Genomic DNA, 16,307 nt, shown 5'->3' with positions numbered 1-16,307 from the left:
ATGATGATGACAATGCTGATGATGATAACAATGATGACTGATGATTATGATGACGATGCTGATGACTGATGATTATGACAACAATGATGATGATGACAGTAACAATGATGATGACAATGATAATGATAGTGACGAAGATGACAATGATGAGGATAACGATGACAATGATGATGATGACAGTGATGATGATGATGATAACAATGACAATAATGATGACAATGATAATGTTGATGACAACGCTGATGATGATGATAACGATGATAACTGATGATGATGATAACAATGATGATTATGATGACAATGCTGATGAGTGATGATGATGACAGTAACAGTGATGATAACGATGACATGACGCCGCTGCCGATGACAACGATGATGATGCCGATGTTGATGATGATGATGATGACAACAACAAGGACAATGATGGCAATGATACTGATAATAACAATGATGATGATGATGATGATGATGATGACAGTGACGATGACCACGACGACATAATGCATTATCCTCCTTTTATTTCATACTCTTTAGGTGTTAAAACCAAATACAGACATACAACCACATATATACATACATACATACATCCATACATGCAGATATTGATATATTTACTCATATATATATATATATATATATATTATATATATATATACGCATAAATATACCTATATATGTTTCATGGTAGTCGTTGGCTGTGTTATCATTTTTTATACCTATTTTCCCGTGCTGGTGTGGTTTGGGATGCGACTCTTTGATGCAAGGTTTTATGTGGAGGCGGCATTCCTGGCGACAACACTCTCGCTCACCTCATGTGCCTTGTGTACATACAGTAAAAACACCTGAAGTCACATGGTTTTTTTTTGTGTGTGTGTGCATGCGTGAGTATATATTTATACATGCATGCATATATATATATATATATATATATATATATATACAGTAAAAATACCTGATTCACATGGTTTTATGAGTGTGTGTGTATATATATATATATATATATATGTGTGTGTGTGTGTATGTGTATATATAAATGTGTGTATGTGTATATATATCTGTGTGTGTGTGTGTGTATATACACCAATATATGTGTTTATACATATACACATACATAAGCTTTTATATATGCAAATATATGTATATGTGTGTGTGTGTGTGTGTATATATATATATATGTGTGGGTGCACGCTTACACTTATGTATTTACATGCACATTTATATGTGTGTGTGCATGTGTATACATATACACACACAGACACAATGCATATATGTATATATACATACATATATATATATATATGTGTAAAACAAGGGTTTTACAAACACAGCAGTTCATCGTGGTAATCTTTATTCGTTTATTGATATATCGATTGGTTTTAGATCAATCACTCATTTTATTGTTTTATTTTTGTTTCGGTTTTTTTTTTATTCGTGTTTTTTTTTGGTCGTTTTTTTTTTCTTCTTTCCATTTCATTTTTAACATTAATGCTTGCGTTATCTAAAAAACGCGCGCAGCACTATTTTTTCAAGAACTCCTTAACAGTTATGGCAGCGACCACCATAACCATAACAACAACAACAACAACAACAACAACAGCAAAGAAATGTAATGAATAAAACAAACAGGAAATAAAAAATAAACAAAACAAAAAAAAAAAAAAAATTGCGAGTTCGTTAAAGTACAAAAACACAAAGTACACATATACCTCAGTAAGAAAAATATCATTAAACACCCCACCCCCCTCCTCAAAATATACACAAAAACCGATGCCATAATCCTCACCGAGGATTTTCAGATTGGAGGGAAAATAAATAAATAAAAAATAACTTTATTATAAAGTGCACTTGATTTGTACTTACCATTATGTAAAGCGTAATTGTGTGTTTTGGGGGAGGGTTTTTTTTATCATTTTATTAATTTTGTTTTGTTTCGTTTTTTTTTTTTGTTTTTTTTTTAATATTATTTTCTTAAGTAATGGCGGCCATATTTTCTGTCTTTTTCGAAAAAGAAAGAAAACGCGTTATTTTTAAAATAGGCAGACTTAGAAATAGCCTAACTGCAACAATCAGAAATGGGGGAATTCAAGGTGGATTTAAGGTACATTGGGAGATAAAAAAACTTGTTTGTTTATTTAGGGATTTTTTTGCTTATTTATTCATTTATTTGTTTCTTTGTTGTTTGTTGTTGTTGTTTTCTAATGTTTTTTTTTTATGTTTTTTTGTTGTTGGTTTACTTGGTGGGGGTGAGATTAATCAGAGACGTGTGTAGTTCTATATTTGTACGTCTAGAATTAATATTTCTTGTAGCACGTGTGTATGTATATGGTTATTATGCTTATTATTATTATTATTATTATTATTATTATTACCTGAAAATACTGTGACAGTTAATCAAATGCCTAGAGTTATCAAGATTAGCACAAAACTCAAGGAGTTTGAGTAAATTCTACAATATTCACAAGTAGTAGTAGTAGTAGTAATAATAATAATAATAATCCTTTCTACTATAGGCACAAGGCCTGAAATTTTTGGGTGAGTAGGGTTAGACGATTACATCAACCCCACTACTCAACTGGTATTTATTTCATTGATGCTGGGAGGATAAAAGTCAAAGTCAGCCTCAGCGGAATTTGAACTCAGAATGTAAAGACAGAGGAAATTTCGCTAAGCATTTCTCGTGCCTATAGTAGAAAGTATGATTATTCTTCCTCATCATCATTAGTATTCATTGTCCATGCTGGTATGGGTTGGACGGTGTGACCAGGGCTTGTAAGCTGAGGGATGCCCTTCCTAATGCCAAAATCATTTTAAAATTTAACCCTTTAGTGTTCAGATTATTCTATCAAACATAATGCTTTTTGATTCATATTGATTTGAATTAATCATGCATTATCTCATATCTTCAAGATCTTGATGGTGTAATTACTTAATGTAGATTAACATTGTAAGGTAGGTGTGAGGGCCTGGATCTGGTCGGTTTGAACATAAAACAGATTAGCTATTTTGGCCAGTTTAAATACTAAAGGGTTAATGTAAGACAACTTGAACAAGAATCAGTACAGTCAGAATACTATTTGATGAGCTTTGCTATTGAAATTCAGGTATAAATTGTTGGAATGAATTCATCCAGGATGGATTCGTATATCTAAGATGCTTGCTTGACCAGAGATTTTTTTTCTTCTCCTCAGTTTTGAAAAGTTCCTGGTTGTGAATATTCCTTTGTTCTCTTCTAGATTGCTTAATTTAATCAGAATCTGCCGGCTGGATAACTTCACTGGAATCCAGATTTTCTGCAGACATCTTGGAGCTGCTTTTTGTATTGATATTCTCCTCTGAATCAGAAGCTGTAACAGGCATATTGTCTGATGGTTCTCTCACCACCACCATCATCATCATCATCATCATTATTATTATTATTATTATTATTATTATTATTATTATTATGGCAAACTGGCAGAATAGATTAACATGCTGGACAAAATACTTAGTATTTCATCCATCATTATGTTCTGAGTTCAAATTACACCAAGGTAGACTTTGCCTGTCATTGCTGGCCTTGTGCCAAAATTTGAGAGCAGTGTTCATCTTGCACACGATCACCTCTTCCAATGCCGCCTCCTTGCTCAAAAATTCCTTGTCTTGCAAGTTACTTGGTGACCCTGCCGATGCTGGTCCCATGTAAAAAGCGTCCAGTCCACACTGTGAAGTGGTTGCCATTTGGAAGGGAATCCAGCTGTAAAAACCATGCCAAAACTGACCTCACCTGTGCTGGTGCCATGTAAAAAGCACTCAGCCCACTCTATAGGGTGGTTAATGTTAGGAAGGGCATCCAGCTGTAAAAGCCATGCCAAAACAGACAGAAATCTGATGCAGTTTTCTGCCTGGCCAGCTCTTCTCAAACCATCAATCATATGACAGCATGGAAGGTGGACATTAAATGATGGTGATGAGGATGATGATCATCATCATCAGAACTGTTACATGCTATATTGAGGTTTAGTGACAGCAAGTTGCCTCAAATCTCAAGAATCTTACCTAGGGTTCTTGCAGAGTGCAGGTTGGTTCTCTTCTACAGGTTGACAATGTAGAAGTCTCAATTCCAGTATCTTCCAACCTGTGAGATAGCAATTTGGATATTGTGCTGAGTGCACCAATTACCACAAGGAATAATAATTGTCATCTTAATCTCCAACAACCTCTTCCTCCCTCTGGTCCTGATATTTTTTTTTTCCCCATTTCTGTGGTATCCATTCTGTTCACATATGGCATTGCAAAGTCCGTTGACTTTGTCCTCTGTATTCATATCTGGCCTTGTTGCTTCAACAGTAAGTTCGGTCTTTAGGAGGAAGTCTCATGAAATCGTGTAATTTTTATTCTCCATCACAGCCTCAGATTTGTCTTCATATCTCCTCTTCCTCATCATCATCTCATCATCATCATCAACATCATCAACATCATCATCATCATCATCATCATCATCATCAACATCATCATCATCATCATCATCAACATCATCAACATCATCATCAACACCATCATCATCAACATCATCATCATCATCATCATCATCATCATCATCAGCATCATTATTTCTATTAAGTCGCCGACCAGCTTACATCCAGCTTAGTGCTTTAGTGTTTTCTAGCAAGAATCTCTAGAGGCCTACGGATTAACTTTACCATTTTAGAAGCCACCAGAATTTCCATCCTTAAACTAAAACTGTCAGAAGAAGGAGCGTTTCCTCCTAAGTTAATGCCTCTTTTACCATTTTCTCAAAGACTTCTACTATCAACTACAAAAACTCCTAAATACACACCCACACCCACACACTTTCTACCCCCCACTCTTCTCTCTCTTTCTCATTTCTTTTGTTTTCTTGGCTTGTTTTCTTTTTTATTCTTTTGTGCTTTCCATTTTACTTTCTTTGTTTTGTTTTTGCTTAAGCTGTCATTCACATCTCTCTCTCTCTCTCTCTCTCTCTCTCTCTACACACACACATATATATCTATGTAGGTATATATGCGGCGAGCTGGCAGAAACGTTAGCACGCCGGGCGAAATGCGTAGCCGTATTTCGTCTGCCGTTACGTTCTGAGTTCAAATTCCGCCGAGGTCAACTTTGCCTTTCGTCCTTTCGGGATCAATAAATTAAGTACCAGTTGCACACTGGGGTCGATGTAATCGACTTAATCCGTTTGTCTGTCCTCGTTTGTCCCCTCTGTGTTTAGCCCCTTGTGGGTAGTAAAAGAAATAGGTATATATGTTGTATGTATGTATGTACATAGGATTAAGGTTTCAGTTCCTGGATTGGGTAATGCATTGTATTCTTGAGCAAAACACTTCCTTTGACGTTGCTCCAGTCAACTCAACTTGCAAAAATGCACAACCCTGTGACAGACTGATGTCCTACCCAGGGTGGGGAATATATACCCCACACAATCCAGTAAACTGGCCTTATGAGCCTATGGCTTGGGAAGGGCTGTTGATCCTTTTCACACACACACACACACACTTTAGATTTAGCTTCCCCTGCTCTGCTCAGTGCATGTGGCAGCAAGCTTCCTCCACTGGGTCCAGTTGGCCACTACTTTTGTACATCCATTCTTTGTAATGTTGACTGTCTTCTGGTCATCTTGAAGTGTTTGCCACCAAGTGATCTTCAACCCTTCCCTTTTATGTCTGCTGACAGGTGGGACCCAATTCATGACCGTTTTCAAATGCCAGTGGTTCTCAACAGGGGTCCATATAAGATTTTCTTAAGGTTTTAGGGGCAATAAATTGCTTATGCTTCTGCAATTCATAAATATTTTTCTTTTTGTTTCTATAAAAATACTCTAGGATTTATATATATATATTACCCACTACACTCACGAAGTGGTTGGCGTTAGGAAGGGCATCCAGCCGTAGAAACATTGCCAGATCAGACTGGGCCTGGTGCAGTATTCTGGCTTCCCAGACCCCAGTTGAACCGTCTAACCCATGCTAGCATGGAAAGCGGATGCTAAACGATGCTGATGATGATATATATATATATATAAGAAGCTTGTTTCCTAACCACATGGTTCTAGGTTCAGTCCCATTGCATGGCACCTTGGGCAAGTGTCTTCTATCATAGCCTTGGACTGACCAAAGCCTTGTGAGTAGACCTGGTAGATGGAAACTGAAAGAAGCCCATCGTATATATGTTTGTGTGTGTGTGTATATGTGTGTGAGTGAGTGTCCAACCCATCCCTCCCACTTTTTGATAACTGGTGTTGGTGTGTTTACGTTCCTGTAACTTAGCAGTTTGGCAAAAGAGACCAATAGAATAAGTATCAGGCTTATAAAAACTCAAGATAGATAGATACATACACACACACACACACGACGATATCAAAAATATGTTTAAGCGCGATCTATTTTAGTGAGAATGTTTTTTTCATATTTCAACGAAACAAAGTACTGATTAAGAAATAAGAAGAAAAAAAATTTTAAAACAAAAATGATCTTAAACACAGTCGTGTTTTATTAAAAATTGCTTGAATGCCTTCCCCTCCTCCCTCTCCTATGCAAATTTATGTGTGCACATAATTGTCTGTGTATGTATATATATATATATAAAACTGTAGTTGTGTGAGTGTCTGTCCCCTTCGATTTAGATTCCTAACTACTCCCACATTTTGCAGTGCAGTTTAACCAAATTCGGGTATCTTATAGTCGTGATTCGTATCGAGCCCGTCTGAGTATTAGCGCGCGTCTACGATGAGTCTACGATTTTAAAAATAATTTAACATCATTTTTTATTCCATTTTAGTGCATTTTTTTTCGTGTGTCGATGGCGGCGGAGTTGGCGTCCATGGTCACACCTGCACCTGTTTGCTTCTCCCCCTTCTTCCCTCCCTCGTGAAGCTGTGGGGAAGGCAGTGTAAGGAAATCAACGTCGTAAAGCGTTGTCAAGGAGACCAGCGTTCTTTTAGAACAACGACTTCATGGCTTGAAGACACCAAAATTACCATCATTTTTTATTCCATTTTTAATGCATTTTTTTGCTATAACTCACTAAAAATGCTTATATAGTTATTTCCCTTACAAACCCGAGCAACGCCGGGCGATACTGCTAGTATATATATATGAATGTATGTAAGTGTAGGCGTGAAACTGAGTAGCCAACAGCACAGTGGTGTGTTTTAGAACGTACATACATAGATATATATACACACTATTTCTTATCACATCAGTAACACAACTTTATCTTACGCTCACTTTATTTACTTTTCCCTTAAACTGCTCCTCTCTCTTCCTCTGTCTATCAATCTATCTCTCTCATACCCTTATTCCTTCTTTCTTTACCTTTTCCTGTCTCCCCCTCTCTCGCCCAATCTATCTATCTATCTATCTATCTTTTTTTTTTAATTTTATTTTATCCCCCCCCCCTTTTTTGTCCTCTTTCTTTCCATTTACGATCCCTTTTGATCAAAAACCAAACCCCCTTCTTTTACCCCCAAAAGAAAAGCTCTACCTTGTAATTTTGTCCTGTCTGTGTGCAGCCCTGTGTGGCTAATAAAGAAACATATCTATCTATCTATCTATCTATCTACGTTCTGAGTTCAAATTCTGCCGAGGTCGACTTTGTCTTTCATCCTTTCGGGGTCGATTAAATAAGTACCAGTTACGCACTGGAGTCGATATAATCGACTTAATCCGTTTGTCTGTCCTTGTTTGTCCTCTCTGTGTTTAGCCCCTTGTGGGTAGTAAAGAAATTTATCTATCTATCTATCTATCTATCTATCTATCTATCTATCTATCTATCTATCTATCTATCTATCTATCTATCTATCTATCTGTCTGTCTGTCTGTCTGTCTGTCTGTCTACCTATCTATCTCTTTCTCTGATAATCTCTTCATTCTCTCTTTCTTTCCCTCTTATTCATTCATTCTTTCCATATTCTCTCACGCTTTCATTGAAATATCTGCATACAAATCTTACAACACACTCGTTCGTGTCTGTGTTTGTGTGTGTGTGGTGAAAAATGAATTTATTCAGAATTATGTATAGACATCAAGATAAGCAGACAGACACTGAAAGCTAGACACACACACACAACAACACATATAAAGAGAGAGAGAGAGAGAGATGATGTAGATAGGTAGATAGATGGAGAGAGAAACAGAGGAAGAAGAGTGTGGCATGTATACACATATATATACACTACATCCACTACAGACACGTACGCACACACAATACACATGTGTCATACATGCGATATATTATAAACAGACACATTGAGCTACATTATGTGTGTGTCTGCGTGTGTGTATATCTATACGTATGTGTATGTATACACACATCTACATCCTCATGTATACAGAATTATAAACAAAGTCAGATATCACCCAACACCTCCATTCATTCATTCACCATAAACACACGCATACACACCCATCCATACACATACAGAAGCAGAGAGTACTATAGTATGTGTGTTTATATACACGCTGGCATATACATACATAACTTACATTACAGGTGTTTATATACGCTCGTTCATACAAGTACAGACAGAAAGAGGCGAACACACACACAGATGTCTGGATACACACACCTGGACACACGTTTATATTATGAGAAAGGGAGGGGGAAGCATCTAGGGAGGGGAAGTGAGAGGAAGAGTGATTTATATATATGTAAGGAAGGAAGAGGGATAAGCACGGGGGGGGGGGGCTATAATGTGAAGGAAAGAGAAAGGTTTATATAGGGAAGTAGGGAGGGAGAGAGAGAGACCAGTTTTATGAATGTAGACAAAGTGAAAAAAGTAAGAGGCGATTTATTTGCTTTCCCCATCGTTTTGAGGAAAATTTGGTAATATGATGGATGGATGTACAGTCTTCACAAACTCTTTCACTTAATAAATAGTTATTTTTTTAAACATCGAAATATGTTTATTCTGAAGGTAAGACAGCCTTTTATCATTTTAGAACTAATATTTCTCTCTTTCTCTCTCACACACACACACTCCCTCTCTCTATAGTCATATCCTTAATATTTATGATGTAATAATTTCATGATAATATTGAGAAAATAAATTAAGTTACTTAAAATTTTGCTAAATTTTTTTCCCCCCAATAGTTTAATTTTCTCTCTAAACACATTTGTACATAGTTACACACACACACACAGACATATTAAACTTCAACATCACCAGTAATGATAATAATAATAATAATAATGGTTCCTTTTCACCACGTGTGTAGATATGGAGGGGGACATCACAAGGGCAGTCGATGGTTTGTGTGGGAGGTGAGCTATTTAAAAGATGAGGGGAAATGGTTTAATCGATTTTGACCCTCATACTTCCCTAGTACTTGACTTTAACGACACCCCTAAAGGATGGAAGAAGCAGTTGCCTTTGATGGGATTTGAACTCAGAATGTAGAGAGCAAATGACAACGGAAATAATGATGCTTTATTTATTCGCTGCTAAGGGTTCGCAAGAAACATTGGGGACTTTACAGGACAATACAACGTGGAATTTCTTACATAAAAGCGGGTACCAATTGAAATAAATGAAATAGAAAATTCAGACCAGGAATATTTCTTTAAAATGTGGTGGAGAAACCTTGGAAGATTATTCCTGTTAACGAAACCACGGTCTCACCAGTCAAAGACAAGAGCCCTCTAGTAAGAATAATAATCCTTTCTGTTACAGGTACAAGGCCTGAAATTTGGGGGAAGGTGGTTAGTGGATTACATTGACCCTAGTTCTCAAATGGTACCTATTTTATCGACCCCGAAAGGAATGAAACACAACGAAGACCTCGGTGCAATTTGAGTGTAGAATGTAGACAGACGAAATGCCGCTAAGCACCTAGTCTACCTGAGGGTTTCCAACAAGTTGTTGTTTCTAATTTAGTCCCAAGGCCAGTAATTTTTAAGGGTAAGGGCTTAGTCGATGCTGTCAACTCCAGTACTTGACTGTTACTTTATTTTATCAACCTTGAACGATAAGGTTAACCGCGGCTGGTTTTGAACTCAGATCGCAAAGAGCGGGAACAAAATGTCGAAGGTATTTTGTCCAACGCTCTTGGTGTAAGGTCAGCAATTATGAAGAGGAGGTTGTCGATTACATCGACTGGTACTTTAGTTTATCGATTACATCGACTGATTATTAATTATTCTTACTAGAGGGCTCTTGTCTTTGACTGGTGAGATCGTGGTTTCATAGGGTTAAAAAGAATGATCTTCCAAGGTTTCTTCCACCATATTTTAAAGAAATATTCCTAACCTGAATTTTCTGTTCCATTTATTTTAGCGATTACATCGACTCGTACTTTATTTGGCGAAAATCAAGAATGCGTACACCCGGTGTTTAGGGTTAGGGTTTTTTGTTACACTGAAAACGGGTGGTGTACGTATTCTTTACCTCCGCCCTTTATTTTATTGAACTCCGAGAGACTGAATGTTAAATTGGCCTCAATAGGATTCGAACATAGAACGTAAAGAATTGGAAGAAATACTTCACAGCAATTAAGTCAGACGCTCAGAAGATTCTTCTAAAATCGGTTCGGTCCATTGTTTTGTCACCAGGACCATTGTTGAGGAACCACGTTGCAATAACAACAACAAAATGATAATTGAATAAAGTCTGGAATGGGGAGAGAAAGATGGCGCAGGTGTAACTGTGATTAAGAAACTCGCTTTGTAGTCACATGAAGCCGAGTTCAGTCACACTGCGTGGAAACTTTGGACAGGTGTCTTGTAGTTATAATCTTGGACCGACCAATGTCTTGTTAGTGTATCTGGAAGATGGAAACCAGGAGGAAGCCTGTCGTGTGTGTATGTATGTGTATATAATAAATATATATATACAAATAAGAAAATGAAGGAACAAATTCGATCATCAACTTACAGATATTGCAATTTCATATTATTTATTAATTATATAATTAGGAACATGAAAATCGAACAAAACAATATACATCAATATGCAAATTAATTGGATAACTGATATCCCATAGTGGGTTACCCTCATAACCCCTATCTTACTTTGTACTATATATATATTAATCAGCCGAAATTGCGAGGATAATCCGGTTCTTGACTGAAGATTAGAGTCTTCGAATGACCCGTCCGTTTTTTGTGTCATTTATTTGAGTGTTTTGCGTTCTTGTCCCATTTTGTATTTTTATATATTTTTTTATACACACACACACACATATATATATATAATATATATATATATATATATATATACCCTTCCATATTGGCTAACTCTGATGAGTGTAAAATATATAATCGGATTGTTACTTAACACTCCTTTGTATTCCTTGTGTGAAACCGATTGTTAAGATCAGCCGTGATGGATATGTAATACTATATATTTCGGATGGTATATCCCCGTTTAGTGTTGGCTGTCGGTTTATGAAAAAAGAATTAGGACTGGAGGTCAGAGCCGCCTTATGAGTGGATTTGACAGATGGAAACTGAAAGAAGCCCGTCGTATATATATATGTGTGTGTGTGTGTTTGTCCCCCATCATCGCTTGACAACCGATACTGGTTGTTTACGTCGGCTAAAGAGACCGATAGAATAAGTACTAGGCTTACAAAGAATAAAGTCCTGGGGGTCGATTTGTTCGACTAAAGGCGGTGCTTGCTCCAGCATGGCAGCAGTCAAAATGACTGAAACAAGTAAAAGAGTAATATACAATTTTTCATTCATTTTTCTATCAATGTACTTTGGGGAAATAAGTGTCGAAATGCTGTCTATTCATTTGAAAGTAAAAATTTTGGATAGAGATGGATGTTTCGTTTCAAGAAGTTTCTGAGATTGAAGTGGCTTCCTCTTTTATTCTTTGTTTTTGTTTGTTTTTTCTTTCTTTTTCATTTATTGAGTGTTAGTTGGTGGTGTGGTGGTGGTGGTGAGTGTCGGTTTGTGTGAGAGAAAAATACTTTAAATGTATTTATGTTTTGCATGTATATTGGTCGTCGTCTTTTTTTTTAAAGTTGTTTTATGCATATATATGTGCGAATATGCGCTTCTGCGCTAGATGTGTATCTGTTTAAAAACACACAGACGAATATTGAGAGGAAATATGAAAACGGGGAAAAAATTGTTTGGGCCATTTCAATAATCACTGGATTCATGCATGAGAAGTGTTGTGTGTATCTAACTACATTTATCTCTCTATCTATCATCTATCTATCTATCTCTCTGTCTGTCTATCTGTCTATCTATCTGTCTATCTATCTATTTGTCTATCTATCTATCTACCTATCTAACTATCTGTCTGTCTATCTGTCTGTCTATCTATCTATCTATTTATCTATCTATCTATCTATCTGTCTACCTATCTATCTGTCTATCTATCTGTCTGTCTATCTATCTATCCATCTATCTATCTATCTATCTATCTATCTATATACCTATCTGTCTCTATCTATCTGTGTGCGCGTGTATCTGTCTATATCTATGTTTATGCATCTACACACAGTGTATGTGTGCATCTATCTATAGCTTTGCATGTATGTGTATATTAAAGTTACCGGCCTAATCTCTTATCTAACTTCAATATATATACTGCTTACACTGTGCTTCTTTCTCTGGATATTTACGGACGATCGATATATTCACACACGCACGCACATACATTATGTTTATATTGTACATACGTGTGTGTATATGTCCCATATGCATACGTACTAAACTTACCTATTTATATTCATATATATATATATATATATACATACACACACGTGTGTGTGTATGTACACACATCCCCTCGTGTGTATGTATGTATGACTATATTGGTTAATGTGCCATTTCTTAACATGTTAAAGAAATCTCCATAGCTTTATAGAATAGTAAAGCACGGGAAGCAAAAATATATATATATATAATAGTAAAGTAATAAAATTACTTTTAAACATTTATATAAAAATAAAAATACAGATCGTAAGTTATCAAATAGAAAAATGCGAAAGTATTTTGATAATGCATAAAAGATGTTTACTTCAATTTTGTAAAATTATATTTACAATTCGATAGTGTCGTAAGAGTGAAAAATCAGAAGTAGATCGAAGTGATTGGTGAATGTGTGAGAGAAGTGAGTGAGTCTATGTTCAATGGTAGTGTCTGGAGAAAGGGGAAAAGGTGATCCCTGTGAACAGGACTTGCAGTTTTCTCCTCAGAAAAAGAGAGATCTGCGGGGTTTGAGCAAAGATAAGTGTTCCAGATGAAATATTACAGCAATATTTTATTTACGAACATATCTACACTCACGGAGTGGTTGGCATTAGGAAGGGCATCCAGCCGTAGAAACATTGCCAGATCAGACTGGAGCCTGGTGCAGCCTTCTGGCTTCCCAGACCCCAGTTGAACCGTCCAACCCATGCCAGCATGGAAAGCAGACGCTAAACGATGATGATGATGATGATATAAAAACTGAATTGGCCTTTTAGATTAATTCAGAAATTTCATACAGTTTGGATTATTTTGTACAGAGATCTAATTAGCTTAAGATAATTGCAAGTCGTATACATCTCTCTCTCTCTCCATACACACACAAAGACACATATACATACCCACGCATAATGGACTTCCACGCAGTTTCTATCGACCAGACTCACTCACAAGGTATTGGTCGGCCTGGGGATACCCAGGTGCCGCACATTGGGCAGGAACCAGAAACCAATGGCAAAACGGGCTTCTTAATCACACAGCTATGCTTACACCTTCTAAAATAAAATAAATAAATATATATATAATATATATATATATATATATATATACTGGTAAAACGGTAAGATAACAAAAGAAAGAAAGAGACCGCAATATTATGTAAATAGGGGAAATTTATCTATACAATAATATGTTACATTACTCGATAGTCAAGATAAAACTCTGAGTTTCAGATGCCGAAGTGGGTATCCACGACATCTCTTCGGTTATCTGGCTATTTGAAAACGCTATCTTGACTATCGAGTAATGTAACATATTATTGTATAGATATATATATATATATATTTGTTAGCTTTGCTCAATGAAACCTATAGCTTGTCTTAGTGTTTCTAACAGAAAATAGATTTCACTCCTATTTCAGTCTTCAATGATTGTTAGCTAAGTAAACAGCTATGATAAACACGATTGTTCCCAAAATACAATGATTTAACGACCAGATCCACAACAACCTGCCATGCTGCCCATCCCAGTATGTATGCAATGAAATAATATGTAAAAACCATTTGGTTAAGAAAAATAGCTTGACGTTTAATAAGAGTCAATAAAAACTGTCTCTAAAGAATGATATATATATATATATATATATATATATATATATATACAGATCGCCATGTTGATTCGCTAGCTTCTGCACGCATTTTTTTTCTCTCCTTGTTTCTCTCCGTGTTTCCTTTCTGTTGAAGAGCATAGGCTCGAAACATAAAAGACTTGTTTTATTTATATTCCTGAGCGCCATACTAATACAATTGTTTGTTTGTACTCCACCTGCCTTCGTCTTTTGTTTATTTTCATAAAGCTTCCCGTTATATATATATATAATGGAGAAATTGTACAAAATGTACGAATGGATGATGAGTAAAGCACTGGCACAGTTCCGATTACCTGTTGTTATCCATGGATTTACTGCAGGAACTTCGTAGTGGTGGTTGTGATAACAGTTTTAATAAAATTGGAGATGGAATGTGTAATAGACTTTATTGGGTACAACACATGTTTCGACACCATTCTGGGTCTCTTCAGGTACATCAATAAAAAGTCTTACTAGAAATTTCTTGAGTCGGCTTACATACTGCTAAATGTCCATCAAATTCGAGAATATATATAGATTAATTGCGTAAGTAAAATTGCATAATTTATTAACAGTGAAACAGTTGTCTGGGGTTAATCTATATTTTTGTTATTTTTCATTTGTCCTGCTCACTTACATTCATAGTGTGCTAAATTTTTCTTGAGAACAATTCTTAGTGGTTGCGACTCATGTGGATCTCTCTTTAGCGTAAGAGCGTCCACATAGTGGATTCTCTCACATATTTGTGTGTATGTGTATGTGTGTGTATATATATATATAATCACATACACACTTTATACATAAAAAAAAACCCCACAACTTTATCATTAACAGAAAGAAAACAGACCAACGAACACACCTATATATAGCCCCATTTAGGCAAGTGTCTTCTATAATAGCCTTGAGTGGAATTGGTAGACGGAAACTGAAAGAAGCACGTCATATGTATGTAGATATATGTATGTGTATATATATATATATATATGTATATATGAATATTTGTGTGTCTTTGTCTCCCCATCATCGCTTGACAACCAATGCTGGCATATTTATATCCCCGTAACTTAGTGGTTCAGCAAAAGAGACCGACAGAATAATTACTAGGCTTACAAAGAATAAGTCCTGGGGCCGATTTCTTTGACTGAAACCCTTTAAGGCAATGCTCCAGCATGGCCACAGTCAAATCACTGAAACAAGTAAAAGAATAAAAGAATACGTGACTTTTCGAAAATTAATTTTATTCCTGGTTTTTTTTGTGTTTTTTGTTCTTTTTTTGTTTCTGACTTTTATATTTTTTTTCTCTTGCTTGAGAATCTTAAAATTCTAACAGTAATTGCCAAGAAACAAGGAAGGCGCTGTTGAGGTGTGGAAGTGTTCTCTTGTGGACGCACCAAAAGGTGGATGATTAGGGGTGGAAATTGGTGGATGGAACTACGTGGCGCACTGTCTTGTCGGTGGAGAACGATGATCAGGAAAAGGGGATACTTGCCTTTGGCTGCGAGGGTGACATCAGATCTGTGGGGGGGTTCCCCAATTGGCCCTTGTTGAAGGTTGTACTGTATCAGGAGAGTGGTGAGGTGTGTGTGAAATAAGGCACCAGCTGAATACTGTGGGTTGGGTGTTGCAGAAATCTAACATGGGCTTTTCTACCCCCACCAAATTGTTTGTAGGTTTCTAACAACATTAGACAGCGTTTAACATGAATCTGACAACTTTATTTATTTATAAATCTTTTTATTTATTCCTTTTGAAAATTTTTGGTTGTCATTATTATCATCATTATTATTATTATCATTATTATTAATTATTATTATTATTATTATTATTATTATCATTATTATTATTCCTTCGTAGTGATTAGAAATAACTTTTTTTCAAAGGTATCTGATGGATTTTAATATAATTTATAATATATATATATATATATACTTATGTATATATGTGTGTATATAGATGAATAAATATTTATGTGTGTTTGTGTGTATGTACAGAAACCTACCTTCATTTGTTTATTTTTTAATTA

The 16,307-nt window shown here is 35.9% G+C and overlaps 1 protein-coding gene across 11 annotated transcripts in view; it reads left to right on the top strand.

Annotated features, from left to right (window-relative positions):
- LOC115222805 (neuron navigator 2-like) overlaps positions 1–16,307 on the top strand; it is a 510,687-nt gene that overhangs the window by 146,869 nt on the left and 347,511 nt on the right. The gene's annotated exons all lie outside the window — the stretch shown is intronic.

The sequence above is a fragment of the Octopus sinensis genome, linkage group LG21, assembly GCF_006345805.1.
Source record: "Octopus sinensis linkage group LG21, ASM634580v1, whole genome shotgun sequence".
NCBI lineage: Eukaryota > Metazoa > Mollusca > Cephalopoda > Octopoda > Octopodidae > Octopus > Octopus sinensis.
Note: the sequence above shows the minus strand (reverse complement) of the source record. Positions and strands in the feature narration are given on the sequence as shown.